At 39.3% G+C, this 14,529-nt stretch overlaps 1 pseudogene; it reads left to right on the top strand.

Annotated features, from left to right (window-relative positions):
* The first annotated feature begins 11,057 nt into the window (after positions 1-11,057).
* Positions 11,058-11,779, top strand: LOC122796907 (annotated as a pseudogene).
* Positions 11,780-14,529: the final 2,750 nt, after the last annotated feature.

The following is a 14,529-nucleotide window of genomic DNA, read 5'->3' as shown; positions in this document are numbered from 1 at the left end:
CCTGAACGAATAGGGGATATGTATATGAAAAGCTGTCAATAATAAAATGGTTTACTTCAGAACTAGCAGTTGGAGAATTCAAGTCAACTTAAAGAATGTTATAAAGCTGAATCCAAACTCTAAAAAAGAAACAGACAAATGAAACTAAACTGTGATATACTGAATGTAAATAAAAGCAATTACAAAACATTAAATTAGCACTACAAATGTAAATAAACAGTGTTTTTACACTGAAAAAAAAAGATTTCCTTTTTCACCCATGGTCAAGCAAACTTGGTGTGAAATGTATAGGTCGTGTGTTGGCAAAAATAAGAGGGCTGTACAGTGTGCAGCCTTCTCTTCTGCAAAGATATTGTTTATTTTCATTTAGTATGCTACAATTTTGTTTTGTGTCTGCTTTAATTTATATATTTAGTACTATTTCAGTATTTTGAGTTTCATTTTTGCAGCTTTTTTGAGCTTGCTTTCAGTTTTATGATCTTGGTGCAGGAGTAGGGTTGTTGCCTCACAGCAAGAGGATCTCCCGTTCGATTCTTGGCTGGAGCACCGTCTGTGTGGAGTCTGCATGTCCTCCCCATGATTGAGTGGCGTTCAAAAGACATGCGTGAATGTGCGTGCCTTCGTTGAAGGTTGGGCATCGGGCTGGCAACTCGGCACCATAAAAATCGACTGCCAATCATTAGCGAACCGTAGTTCTAACCAGGAAAAGCCAAAAGAAGAAGAAGAAGAAAGAAGGGAATTTAAGCTTTAGTCATATGAATGAGGACAATAGATAGATATAGGTTCATAAATTCATATGTGTATATTAGGCTAATGACAACAAAGGCCTTTTTAAGCCTAGCCAACAATATTCAACAGATTTTGGTTTCCTTATTTTAAGGGGTATGTGTAAGCTAAGGCATGGGCATGGATGTGAAGCATTTACAGACTGCCTCTGTCCGATAGAGACATAGGTGACAGTCCAGAGGGAAGAAGTTCTGATTTCACCTCCACTGGTCCAGGTTATGCTTGAATAGCATTAGGGAAGAACTCTGCTTTGTGTAGATGGAAAGCCTGTTCCAGGGAAGGGGAATTCTCTGAGACACATACATGTCCTGTTTATGTTGCAAACAAGGTTTAAGTCCCTGGATTGGATATTTTTTATTCAGTTTGCTCTGAGGATATGCAAGAGGTCCATTAGAGCAGGATACAGGGTTGAATTGTATGCCAGACATAGATTGTTCCTCAAACAGTCTGTAGGAGACAGAGTATAGTGATAGGGCTTTGAGGCGATCTGCATAGAAAATGTTAATGCCCTATATTCTTTTGTGAGGAATCTCTGTGGATGCTCCAGTTGTTGTATGTGCCTGGATGGGTACATACTGATGTGGGCATTGTACTCCGTGATGGATCTGGTGAAGCCTGAATACAGTCAAATAATGACTTCCTTGGACCTAGATTCTGTATTCTTGCTTATGAGTTGAGCAACATACAATGATTGCTTTACAACCTTAGTCACATGTTGGTCAAAAGCTAGATTACTTTCTACATACATACTCAAATCCTTACTTATTGAGTCTACTCTTAAGGTTGTGTTATCAATGAGGTTGTTTCCTGGAGAGCCAACTTCCCAAAGGATACAATTATGCATTTCTTGGCACTGAGTTTTAAACCATGGCTTTGACATCAGTTATTTGTCTGTATAAGCTCTTCCTGGAGAAAATTATTGTCTCAGGGGGATTGTATGACTGCTCCTAATTTGCAATCATCTGCAGACTTGGTCAACCAGAGGCTCTTGACATTTACTTTGACTTCCAAGAAGTATATGGCAAAAAGGAATGGACCCAACATGGAGCTCTGAAGTACTCTGCTAGTCACAGGCCTCTTTGAGGAAGTGGACTTCACTATCTTAACTTTCTGAGTCCTATCTAAAATCCAGCTGGCTATCCAGTAAGTAACATAAGGGCTTATGCCTAATTCCACGAGTTTGCTTACAATGTCCAAGTAAGGTATTGTATCACGTGTCTTGGCCATGTAAAGGTAGGCAGTAAGCACCGTTTTGCCCTCATTCATTACCTTGGTGACCTTCTCAGAGATGTCCACTAGGTTGAGTAGAAATGATCTATTCTTGGCTAAACCAGACTGGGTTGTATCCAGACATGGTGGGTTGGTATAATGGTTAAGATGTTTATCTCACAGACACAAAGTACACAGTTTGATTCTCACTTTTGAGAGAGAAGTTGGCTAGTCTTAAAATGGCCTACAAGGGCAGCTAGTCCAGAATTTGCATGTGAACCTTTGATCCACTGTCTTATGGTTTCCTATGTCATTATTAATCATTTCCATGATAATTCTTTCCATGACTTGGCATGTAAGACTAAGTTAGACTTATGGGTTTGTAGATTCTGGGGTCCATAGAAAGTTCAACCTTGTGCAGAGGGATGACTGCTGCAGTTTTCTATTCATGTGGCATAAAGCCTGACTGAAATAAATGGTTAAACCATTTGAATATTAGCTAAATATTTTCTTCCCCATAGTGTCTTTTTTTAGGCAATGCCAAACTGAAAGTACTTCTGACATAGCAAATCAAAATGAAGAAAATCTAAAGGTATTGCTGCTCAATGCTAGGAGTCTAAACAAAAAAAAAAAACTCCACTCCCTAGAAGCTCTATTCACCCTAGAGTATGTTGATGTCTGTGCGGTCACTGAAACATGGTTTAAAGCCATGGATAACACACCAACAGTGCAAGGTTATAATGCCTTCCACACATTTAGACCAGCTACTTCACAGGCAGGGACTAAAGGTTGAGGTGTCTATATTTACATCAAAAATAAATATACTTCAAGGCTGGTCAAACAGGACAATGCACTTGAGCTGCTCCATGTTCAAATCACCATAGGCAAAATCCAATGCCACTTCCTTGGAAGCTATAGGCATCCCTCTGTGACCTTGGAAACTCATGCCATGTCTATAAACTTATTAGAAACACTAACCATCCAACCCAATATCATATTCATGGATGACTTTAATTACCCCACTATTAACTGGGAATCCTACATGACACCAAACATACAGGCACAGAGATTCCTAGATTTCGTAAACACAAACTTCCTGGACCAGATAGTCAATATACCAACCAGGGGTGCAGCCATACTGAATCTGGTCCTCACTAATATGGGAGAGTGCTGCACACTCCCCTACTGTAATGTCTTCCCTGGTAAGGTCAGACCATAAAATGGTCTCCTTTGAAGTAAAAATAAAACCTGGATCCCCAGCTAAACCTGGAATATTCAGGAACTGTTCTAAGGCTAATCTCCTGCTATTAAGTGAGAACCTGGAAAAATTTCAAGACCCCATAAACCCTAACAACACTGCTGCCTATGCAGAACTGTTCACAGAAAACCTGTATAAGCATGTTAATAGCTGCACAGAGGCAGCTGTACCCACCAGGAAGAAGTACAGAACTAGCTCAAAAAACAAACCACCCTGGTGAAATCACAAAATCAATAGGCTGTATAACAGAAGGAAGAAAATCATGGCAAAAATTAGGAGGTGCAGCACTCAGCAGGATAAATGCATTCTCATCAAACTAAGCAAATAACTCAGAGGACAAATAAATTCTACCAAATTCAAATTTGAGGTAAGTTTGGTCTCCCAGGCCAAGGACAACCACAGAAACTTCTTTAGCTGTCTGCAACCTCAAAGGCAATACACAATTGTATGTAGAGGTCATTGTAAATAGAGCCACCTATAATGAGCCAGAAGATATAGCAAACTCCCTGGCTGATAAATTCAGCTCCAACTTTACCCCTCTCTCCCACTCAACCTTCCCTCAGGAAACACTATCAAATATAACCCCCTAACATTACAAGGGAACAGGTCCTTAAGGCTCTCTCTAAGACCAAGAACACTGCATCAATGGGCCCAGACACTATCCCAGGATGCCTTCTAAATAGCATGAAACATGACCTATCAGGGCCTCTGGAATTACTATTTAATTGTAGCCTCCAAACAGACTTCATGCCTCATAAATGGAGAACAGCAACAGTCATTTCTCTGCACAAAGGTGGGCCATCTACAGACCCTGGAAACTACTAACCAACAAGTCTCACTAGTCTTATATGTAAAGCCATGGAAAGAATTATCATGGAAATGATCAATAGAGCTATAGTAAAACTCCAGACACTGGACCCAACCCAGTTTGGTTTTGTCAAGGGCAGATCATGCCTACTCAACCTGGTGGATTTCTTTGTGAAGGTAACCAAATGGATGAGGGGAAAATGGTTCACAATACCTACCTTGACCTACCAAAGCAATTTGACACAATACCCCACACGGGCATTGTGGACAAACTCAAGCGGTTAGGTGCAAACTCATATGTCACCCAGTGGATAGCCAACCGACTCACAGACAGGACACAGGAAGTTAGAATTGTGGAGTCCACTTCAACAGAGAAGCCAGTCACAAGTGAAGTCCCTCAGGCATCAGTCCTTGCACTGATCCTTTTTTGGCATTTACTTCTCTGAAGCCAAAGCCAATGTCACTGGTCTCTGGCTGACTAAATTTGAAGATGATTGCAAATTAAGAGCCGTCATTGAATCCCACACTGACACAAATGTTCTCCAGGAGGGGCTGACACAGACAAACAACTGGTGTCAGAGCTGTGGACTAAAACTAAATGCCAAGAAATGGATAATAGTATCCTTTGGGAAGTCATCCACCTCTGCTAACTATTGTATTGACAACACACCCCTTAGAGCTTACCCAGTAGTCAGGGACTTAGGGACACTTATAAATAGTGGTCTAACCTTTGACCATCACATGTCTACAGTAATGAGGAAATCATTCTATGTTGTGCAACTTATAAACAAAAATATGGCATTTAAGCCCAAGGAAGTCATTGTTCCACTGTATTCAGTATTCATCAGACCTATCAATGAGTACATTGCCCCTTTGGTATGTACCTAGCCAGGCAAATCCAACAACTGGAATATCCACAGACGTTCCTCATTAAAAGAATATAGGGGGTAAGTAAAATGTCCTGTGTAGACTGCCTCAAGGCCCTATCCCTGTATTCTGTCTCCTACAGACTTTTGAGGGGAGACCTATGTCTGGCATACAGGGCATTGTCAGACCCCACTCTGATAGACCTCCTGCATATCCACAAAACAAACAGCACCAGAATTATCCATTCTAAAGACTTAAACCTTGCCTGTGATATAAATAGGACCTGCTGTAGAGAGAGGTATGTATCCCAGAGACTGCACCATCTAAGGAACAGGCTCTCCATTGATGTGAAGCAGAGTTCCTCCCTAACCCAATTCAAGTGCAACTTGGACAATTGGGGAATAGGAAATGCATCCCTGGTTTGGCACCTATGTCTCTAATGGACACAGGCAGCCTGTAAATGTTTCATCTCCCAGGGCCCCTGCTTGTAAGTGTTTCACCTCCCAAATCCCTGCTTACACTTATCAAGGGTATCAGAACTTGTCAGAGATTTGGGATGTGTGGCTAGGCTTAAAAAGGCCCTTGTGGTTGTTAGCCTAATAAACAGTTATGAACCTATAAACAGTGATTGCAGCTGCATGATAGGTCATGTCCCATGCTATTTAGGAGTCATCCTGGGATATCATTGGGACCCATTAATCTGATGTGCTTAGCCTTGGATAGTGCTCTTAAGACTTGTTCCCTTGTGCTAATGGGGGGAGGTGCATGTTCAATGTATTCCTTGAGAGGTGGCTAGGAGAAAGGTAAAACTAGAGGTGAATTTGTCAGCCAGTAAATTTTCTGTATCTTCTGCATCTGTGAAGGTGGATCCATTTACAATTTGTTCTGCACATTGTTGTGTATAGCCTTTGAGGTTATGGACATAGCTAAAGAAAGCATTATGGTTGTCTTTGGTCTGGGAGGCTATTTTTATCTGAAAATTGGCTTTGATAGACTTGATTTCCTCTCTGAGTTGTTTGTTTAGATAGATGAGAGAGTTTTTCTCCTTCTGGGTGTTGTATTTCCTTGTTGTACAACCCAATGATGTTTGAATTCCACCAGGATGGCTTGTTTTTTAAGTTGTTCTGAGCTTTTTCCTGGTAGGCCAGCTGTTTCTCTGCATCCATTAACATGATTGTAGAGGATATCTGTGAACAATTCTGCATAGGTAGCTGTGTTGTCAGTTTGTTGGGGCTTGAAATTTTGCCAGTTTGTCTCTTAATAATAGGAATTTGTCTTAGAATAGTTTCTAAATAACATGGGGGGGGGGTTTATCTGGGGTCATGAGTTTTATTTTTATTTCAAAGGAAACAGCTTTATGTTTCGACCTTACCAGAGTGGGCATTATACTACAGGGATGCAGTATTCCCTCATGTTAGTGAGGTCTAGGTCCAGTATATTTGCTCCCCTTGCTGATGTGCGGACTATCTGGTCCATGGTGTTTGTGTCTACAAAGTTCAAGAATCTCTGGTCTTGCAGGTTTGTGTTTGTGTATGATTCCTAATGAGGTAGTCAAACTCACCCACGACTATGGTGTCTTCAGTAATTCTGAGTTATGAGTTTCCTGTGTCATGGTGTGGGACAAATAGCTAGCAAGGATATGGTATTTTATTTTGCCTATAGTAATTTGGATGTGGAGGAGCTCAAATGCATCATCCTGTTTGACCAGCCTTGAGGTGAGCTTGTTATTGATTGGGGCTGAGGCACCTCAAAACTTTAGTCCATGCGTGTGCAGTAGCTGGCCTAAATATATGGCAGGCATTGTAACCCCACACTGCTGGTGTTCTTTCTTAGGCTTTAACTCATGTCTCGGTAACTGCACAGATATCTGCATTCTTCAGGGTGAGTGAGCTTGGAGGGTCAATATTAAATCAGCAAATGCTTAAAATAGCAAACACTGATTTATTGACCCTTTAAGAGTGAAACCTGACAATCTCGAAGAAACAGAACAGCGATTTTTTTCCAAGGGAAAAAAAAATCACTGTTCCACAAAAAAAAAAAGTTCAAAACACAAAATAAAGTGGGGGTGGCTTCACCCCCACACACCCCCTACTTAAATATACCAACTCTGAGATCATACCACAGTGGAGGAAATGGCAATCTCCCGAAAATGGCCCAGTGATTTTTTTCCCCTGGGAAAAAAAATCGCTGTTCCCTGTCTTCGGGATTGTCAGCTTTCACTCTTAAAGGGTCGATAAATCAGTGTTTGCTATTTTAAGGGTTCGCTGATTTAATATAGACCCAGCTTGGGGGTAGTGGAGTTTCTTGTTTAGATACCTGGCATTTAGCAGTAACAACTTTAAATTGCTGTGGGTCAGTTTTACTTTGTCGGAAAGTTTGTCAGTTTGTCATTGCCGAAGAAAAGCACTAGGGGTAGAATGATGTTTTAGCCAATATTTGAAATTCTAGATGGTAGTTGTGCAGACCATACTTAGCAAATCAATGTAATCCGTTGACCATATCCTCCCATGCTGACAAATATTGCACCATTTTAGAATGCCATAAGAAGCTAAGCCAGTTATTAAAGTCAATTATCTTCTGTTCATGTTATAAGATCATCCTTTATGAAGGTAGAATGTAGTCAGTGCTAGGCTGCTACCAGCCTAAGACACATAGTCCAAGAGCTCCATAATGTCTCTCTTCATATAGTCCATGGAGGTTCATTTCAGGTCATTTACACCCACATGGACTATGACTGAGTCATACTGGAACTTGTGGTCCAATGGCCTGGGTACGCGAGTGATACGGCAGATCCTGGTCCCTTGGTAGAAAACTGATTGTGACTTTCTCCTTACTCAGAGTGGTAAGTAGGATATTTTTGTGTCTCATAAACTGAGTCATGTATGACTAAAATACAGGATTGTGTGGTGGCTTGCCTTATGGTCTTTGAAGCTGGGGCTCCATGAGATGTGGCTGTATGTGTTGTGGTGGGTGTTGTTTTCATGGAGTGCTTGTAGGCTTGCTCAATGTCTGGGATGTCTCTGGGGTTTATTAACATTACTTTAGCATATGTGGGTCTATGTGTCTGATACATGCTGTGTATGGAGGATGTGCATGTCTGACAGCCCATTATAAGTGCTTGTATGTGAGAGCTTTGCCTTCAGTGATATTGTGCAATCACATATCTCACATACCTTATCAGTTTCTTTGAGAATAAGTTGATTGTCAGAAAACATAATTGCTACATTGCCTCAGGATGCCCGTATCAAACAATGTGGCTGTGGAGATAGCAAGAAAGTTCATAGCCATGGTCATTGACCCTTTTTAGGTAATAAGTAGGTTAGTGCAGGAATATCTGCACCAAAGCACATGAAACAGTGCTTGTTCCTGCACAAACTAACTAGGGATAGTTTTATAGGGAAATGTCAATTGTAGGTTTCTGAATCGGTAAAGGGATTGCTAAAACCAGCTACACAAGAGCACTGCTAAAACCTACTGCACAGAGTCAAGCTTTGTACAAATACAGTGCCTTTTTAGAGGCCAAAACAACCAGTAAACAAATAAAATGGCCTCTGACCAATTACAATTAGCACAAGGTTTCTTAAGTAATTTACAGCACGTAATTTGACCAAGCTACCCTCTACTGCCACTAGAGAGCAGCACTAGCCCTTCCAGGCTCTTAAATCACAAAATGTAACTAAAGTACAAGAAATAAAAACTAAAAACAATGAAGCTACTTAAAGTGCAGAAAATAACTGAATATATCAGTAATCCAAATAGCAGACACAGAGAAAAGGCAGGAGTACAGAAAAATACAGTTTTCAATGCATTGGTAAAAATATCTGACGTTAAAATGATTTAGGGTGTAAAAAGCAAACAATGCGCACAAATAAAGAAGAAAGTACAAGTTGGTAGATATATGAAGAAAGTGCATGGTAGAAGACAGAGGAAATACAATGCCAATGAAATAAAATGTACAGAAAAGAAAACAAGAGAGAGGAATGCTTGACAAGAGAGAAACTTACAAGGAAGAAGGTGACATATCGGGTCTCATCATAGTTACAGACCCATTATTCAGATAACTATTTGTCAGGTTTTTGAAGAAAAAAAAAAGAGAGAAGTATCTGTTTGTAGAAAATTTATTCTAAAGACCAACAGCTTGGTGGATTATGAGAAATCAGTCTATAAGTCCATTAAGACTATATACTGGAAAATCTGAGAAATGTAGGAGAAGGATGACTCCCGCCTATTAGACCAAAAGAAGATTCTCATGTAGAGCAGTAATTTAGTTTGTTGTCATACAAGAACTGGGTTTTGGCCAGATGGTTAGGCAGTTCAAGCCAACCTAGTGGATGTATGACAGTGAAGCCGATGAGTAAGCTGATTAGGGTGGAAGCAAATTTATCAGTTCTTTTGGAAATGAAGTTTTGAGAAGGTGTAAGTGAATTAGAAGATTATTAAATAGGTGAAAAGCTACGAGACTGGTAGGGAGTCATACTGCCTTTGTGATTCTAGTCCTGGCTGTGGTTGTCATAAATTTGGATTCATAGTACAGGAAAAAAAAACAGCTTAAAGACAGTTTTGTAAATGACTTATTTAACATGGAAGCCAAATATCAAAGAATTATTATGCATGATGCAATTCTTTAACCTCAGAGGCCAGAAGAGCTATAGGTATCAACCTCCTGATCTCTAAATTGAAGTATGCCTTACTGCTTTTAATATTAATTTCCTTCCGTAATAGGAAGTACATTAAAAGCTGCTGTTAATAAAATTTGACATTTTTTTTCTTTTGCTGACTAATATAAATACAAACTGCCTGTTCCTATGTCATGCCAGTTGTTTACCAGCTACAGGTACTGCTACATTAATTCTAACTTCCCCTACATTTAGCTTACAATATTTTAATCTGGCACATAAATTAAAAATTAAAAGCTTAAATTACTATTTAAAGAGCCTAAGAATATGATGCGCCCACTTTTGTAAGCCCTTCCTTTGGAGTTGGTGAAATTGATGAAAAGGCCTTCTCACAAATCCTTCAACAACTTAGCCTTCAGACTAAATTATCTGAAACATATTTAACTATGAATGCATTTTAGAGGTAATGACTTATGATATGTGTTTAGTAGCAGTGACTTATCACTTGACATGCTTACCTTTGATATGAATGATAACCTGGAAAGTTCCTCCATAGTATGCTAATTTTATTTCATATTTTAAATTTGTTTATTTGGTGTTCAGCATTTATGTAAATAATACTGTGTCTCTCTAGTTGTATGCAAATGATACCTAGACTCCATATGGTCTCCATACTTTTTTTTGTAAATAATAAGACTTCTGTTATTTTATGAATTACTCATCTACTGCTATGTATGTACATTACAGTTTCACAGAACCCTATTTAAAATGCCCCTTTTCTCTGTAAATAGTTCTGCAACTGGATGTCATGTTGTTTTGTTTATGCCTCTTGTCAAGAGTCATAGGTAAAAGGAGTTTGAATCAGTTGTCTTTCCTGATTAACAAGCAAATACATTTTACTGAAGTCAACAGTAGTAACAAATGTGACTGATAAGTAGGCAGAAGTGAACTTAAAACATTGCTTCCAATTTTGTTAAAGGTAAGTAATATGTAGTTTTAGCGTTATTGTAGAGGCATTATTGTATTGACTAACCAGCTCTCTGTATTTTTCTCAGCCTATTGCAGAGAAGATTGCACCTGCAGAATAGAATCTGCTGGGAAAAGAAGTGTAGCATCTTCGGCATACAGGTGCTCCCCTACTTTCACCCTTTCAACTTATGAACTTTCAGACTTACTAACAAACTTGTCTCAAGTTTGTCCACCATGCAAGAGGTGGCATTAGTGGTCAGTCTTTAGCCTGTAGGCAAACACAACATATTATATTTGTCTCTCTGTGATGTGACGTACTACCTTGAACAGTAGTACTGTGCCCCAATCATGTTGCTGCGCTGTGGTTATTTTTACAACCTTAATACAGTAGTACCTCCAACATACCTCCAAAACATAAGTGAGAAGCCAATGGTAGTGGTGGTGAATGCAAGAAGTGCTGCAGTATTACCATGGAAACTAAGGTGGACATTGTAAAGTGAAGTGACTCGGATGAGAAAACTGCAAACATAGCAAGTTCACTTGGGATGAATCCTTCAACGGTTTCAACAATTGTAAAAGACAAAGAACACATTATGCAGCATGTGAAAGGTTCTGTACCAATACATTCCACAATAGTTAGTAAGTGAGATGAAGTGTGGTGAAGGAGGAAATGGAAAAACTATTGAATGTGTGGATGGAAGACCAGTATTAGCGCCGCATACCTATAAGTCTTAACTTAATTCAGTAGAAGGCCATGAGTATCTTAGAAGATTTAAAGAAAAAACATGGTGACCGTGAGAGTGTTGGTGAAGAAACATTTACAGCTAGCTGTGGCTGGTTCCATAGATTTAAGGCTTGCTCAAACTTGCACAACATAAAGGTGGGTGGAGAGGCTGCCAGTGTGGACATGGTAGTGGCAAAGGAGTTTCCCAAGGTGTTGTCGGCAATTATTGACAATGGAGGTTACCTACCAGAGCAGATTTTCAATGTTGATGAGACGGGGTTGTACTGGAAGAAGATGCCTGAACGTACTTACATTGTGAAAGAAGAGAAGTCAATGCCTGGGTTTAAAGCATCAAAGGACAGATTTACATTCCTGTTAGGCAGAAATGCTGCTGGTGACTACAAAATTAAACCTATATTAATCTATCATTCTGAAAACCCCAGGGCCCTCAAGGGTGTTGTCAAAGCTTAATTTCCTGTTGTGTGAAAGTCTAACTGTAAAGCATGGATGACAAAACCCCTTTTTGAAAATTGCCTTTTATAGACACATCATGGACAATAGCAACCACCTTTTTAAGTTTAGTGCAATAGACCACTGTGATTTTGGGCCCAGGGGTGGACCCAGTGATGAGTTTTTAGAATATTTGGAGTATCAATGGATTATTCATGCCAATCCTACTGAGCCCCCAGGATTAAATGAACAAGTTTCTATTGGTAGTTTATTGAAATTGAAATCCAATTTTATGTTATAAGGAATTATTGGTTTTATGTATAAAATAATAATAAAAATGTATTTTTTGTACTGTAAGTGATTTGTTAAAATGTTTAGAATTTATTTATATATTTGTGCAATATTATTTGATTTCTTGACATTGGCAGGTTTTTATGATGAGCTGTGCTAGCATTTTAAGATGTTAATTGGTTAATTAGGTGGTTAAGGAAGTGTATAAAAGGTGGGATTTGAATTGTTTTATTATTCTGAAGAAGTCCACAATACCAGGACGCAAGTGCCTAACTTTTAATAAAGATTGTGGTTTGTTGTGGGTCCCTTCTGTCTCCTTTATTGTTTTTTCATCTGAAATAGAAAAATACTGCCACAACAGAAAACTGCCCTTTGAGATCCTGCATTATCCTAGATAATGCCTCAGGTCCTCCACCATTTCTGGACAATTTTCGTGACAAGATCAAGGTGGTATACCTGCCTCCCATTACCATCTCTGTCTTTCAGCCTATGGATCAAGGTGCCATGCAACTTTTAAAGTTTACAACCTGCGCAGAACTTTTACACAGGCTGTGAAGGAGACAAAAGGTGACACTGGAGTGACACTGAGAGAGTTCTGGAAGAACTACATCTACAAGGCAATTAAAAACACTGATGCTTCCTGGCATGAGGTAAAGACTACCACCATGAATGGTGTTTGGAAGAAGCTGTGCCCACAATTTACAAACAGCTTGAATGGAATTATAGAGACAGTGACTTCAGTGGCCGATGAGATGGTCGAATTGGGCAGGCAACTGCAATTGGAAATTGAAGACGATATCCATGAAGTGCTGGAATGCCACAGTAAGGAGCTGAGCAACGAGGATTTGATGGAGCTAGAGTAGCAAAGGGCCCAGGAATTAGTCACAGAGGAGGAATCCAAAGCTATTTAACCCAAGGGATTCACCTGTAAGCAGCTGGCTGAAGATTTCAACATGATTTAGAAGGCACTTACTTCGTTTTGAATCTCAGGACCCAAACACTGAAATGTTTGCAAAAGTGTGTGCAGATATTCACAAAGCTATTGCCTGCTACAGGAAAATTTATGAGGATAAGAAAAAATTAGCTGGGCAGACATCTCTTGATAGATATCTCAAGAGAGCTGAGGTGGGACACAATAAGCAAGAACAACAAGAACAAGAACCAATGCCATCTACATCCACAGGAGGTTCTATGAATATTCCCAGTTCCTGATGGCTTTCCATGTGTGCACTCATCACCATCCTTTAACTAAGTATTGTGTACAGTATTATGCTATTATACATTAAAGTACTGTTTAAGGTTGGTACAAAAATACACCACTGTCAAAAATATAGTACTGCTGTCAAGTATTAGTGGCGCTTCAACACTCCACTAATCACCTTTGTTGTACAGCGTGATTATTTCTGTTTATGATTGCAGTAGAGTATTTTTATCTTTATAGTGCATATTTGTGTTTTTTGGTGGTTATTGGTACAATTTTGGTGCTTTTTGGTGGTTATTGGTACAATTTAGAGCACATTCCATGAATCGTCAAGGGTGTGTTGGACTTACATTTTTGACTTATGACAAACCTGGAGAAATGTAACCTGTTCGTAAGTAAGGGAGTAATTGAACTGCTTTAAAAAGGTGGGAAAAGAGAGTTGAGCAATATCATTGATGAAGATGGAGAAATGTAAAGGGTGTGGAACAGATTCCTGAGAGATACATTTGTTAAGTTAGGTAAGTTTGGACTTGGAAGATTCTCAGTGTGCCACCTGTCTCCTTGTCAGTTAGGTAGCTCAGGAGCTAGGACTTTACTGGGGAGTACAGGCCACTATGTTTTACACAATTTTTTAAAAATTTGTGAGTCAGCAGCTTTAAGAATAAAGTACAGTAACCAGTCTGGCATTAAGGACAGAGTGAGTGAGTGTCTCAGAGTATATTAAATGGGCAGTGTGAATGCCATTTATTGGTCTGTAGCTATATTATGGCTGTTATAGTAGATCACTATTGGAAACAACATATATCATGTCTGCATTGATTTTTTTCTAAAATGTTTGAATGATAACAAAGAGAACCAATAGAGTGGAGAATTATAAAACTCAGCAGACGTACTGTTTTTGAGAAGGATATAACAGTAGGCTATTTCCAGAGCTTAGGAACAAAACATTCATTTCTGCAGTGGTTGACAAGTATGGTCACTGGCTGATAAATGTAGTAGTAGTTTTTCAGAAAGCAGATGATATGCTCCATACAGCCAGTGAAATGGGTGTTTATTTGGAAATGTGACAGTAGATTTCAACAAAGTAAGCTCTGCTTTATTAAGTCTGGACCGATTAGTCTGTGAGGATATAAAGTGGGATGCAGATGTATTAGCGCGAAAGTGGGGAGTATTGTGGAAGAAATCTATGTAATAATGGTGATAAAAAGGTGAGAAACTAAGTCCAGGATGTAGATATGAAGTTAAAACCTATACTGGATGATGAAGTTGGGTTATGCCATTCTGGAACTGTTTTGGGGGTTTGCAAACTGGAGGACTGTAGGAGAATACAATAGCCTGTTTTAATTTTGCA

Source organism: Protopterus annectens, chromosome 3.part0 (assembly GCF_019279795.1).
Source record: "Protopterus annectens isolate FY-2018-M chromosome 3.part0, PAN1.0, whole genome shotgun sequence".
Lineage (NCBI taxonomy): Eukaryota > Metazoa > Chordata > Ceratodontiformes > Protopteridae > Protopterus > Protopterus annectens.
The sequence above is the reverse complement of the archived record's forward strand: the minus strand, read 5'-3'. Positions and strand labels throughout refer to the sequence as shown.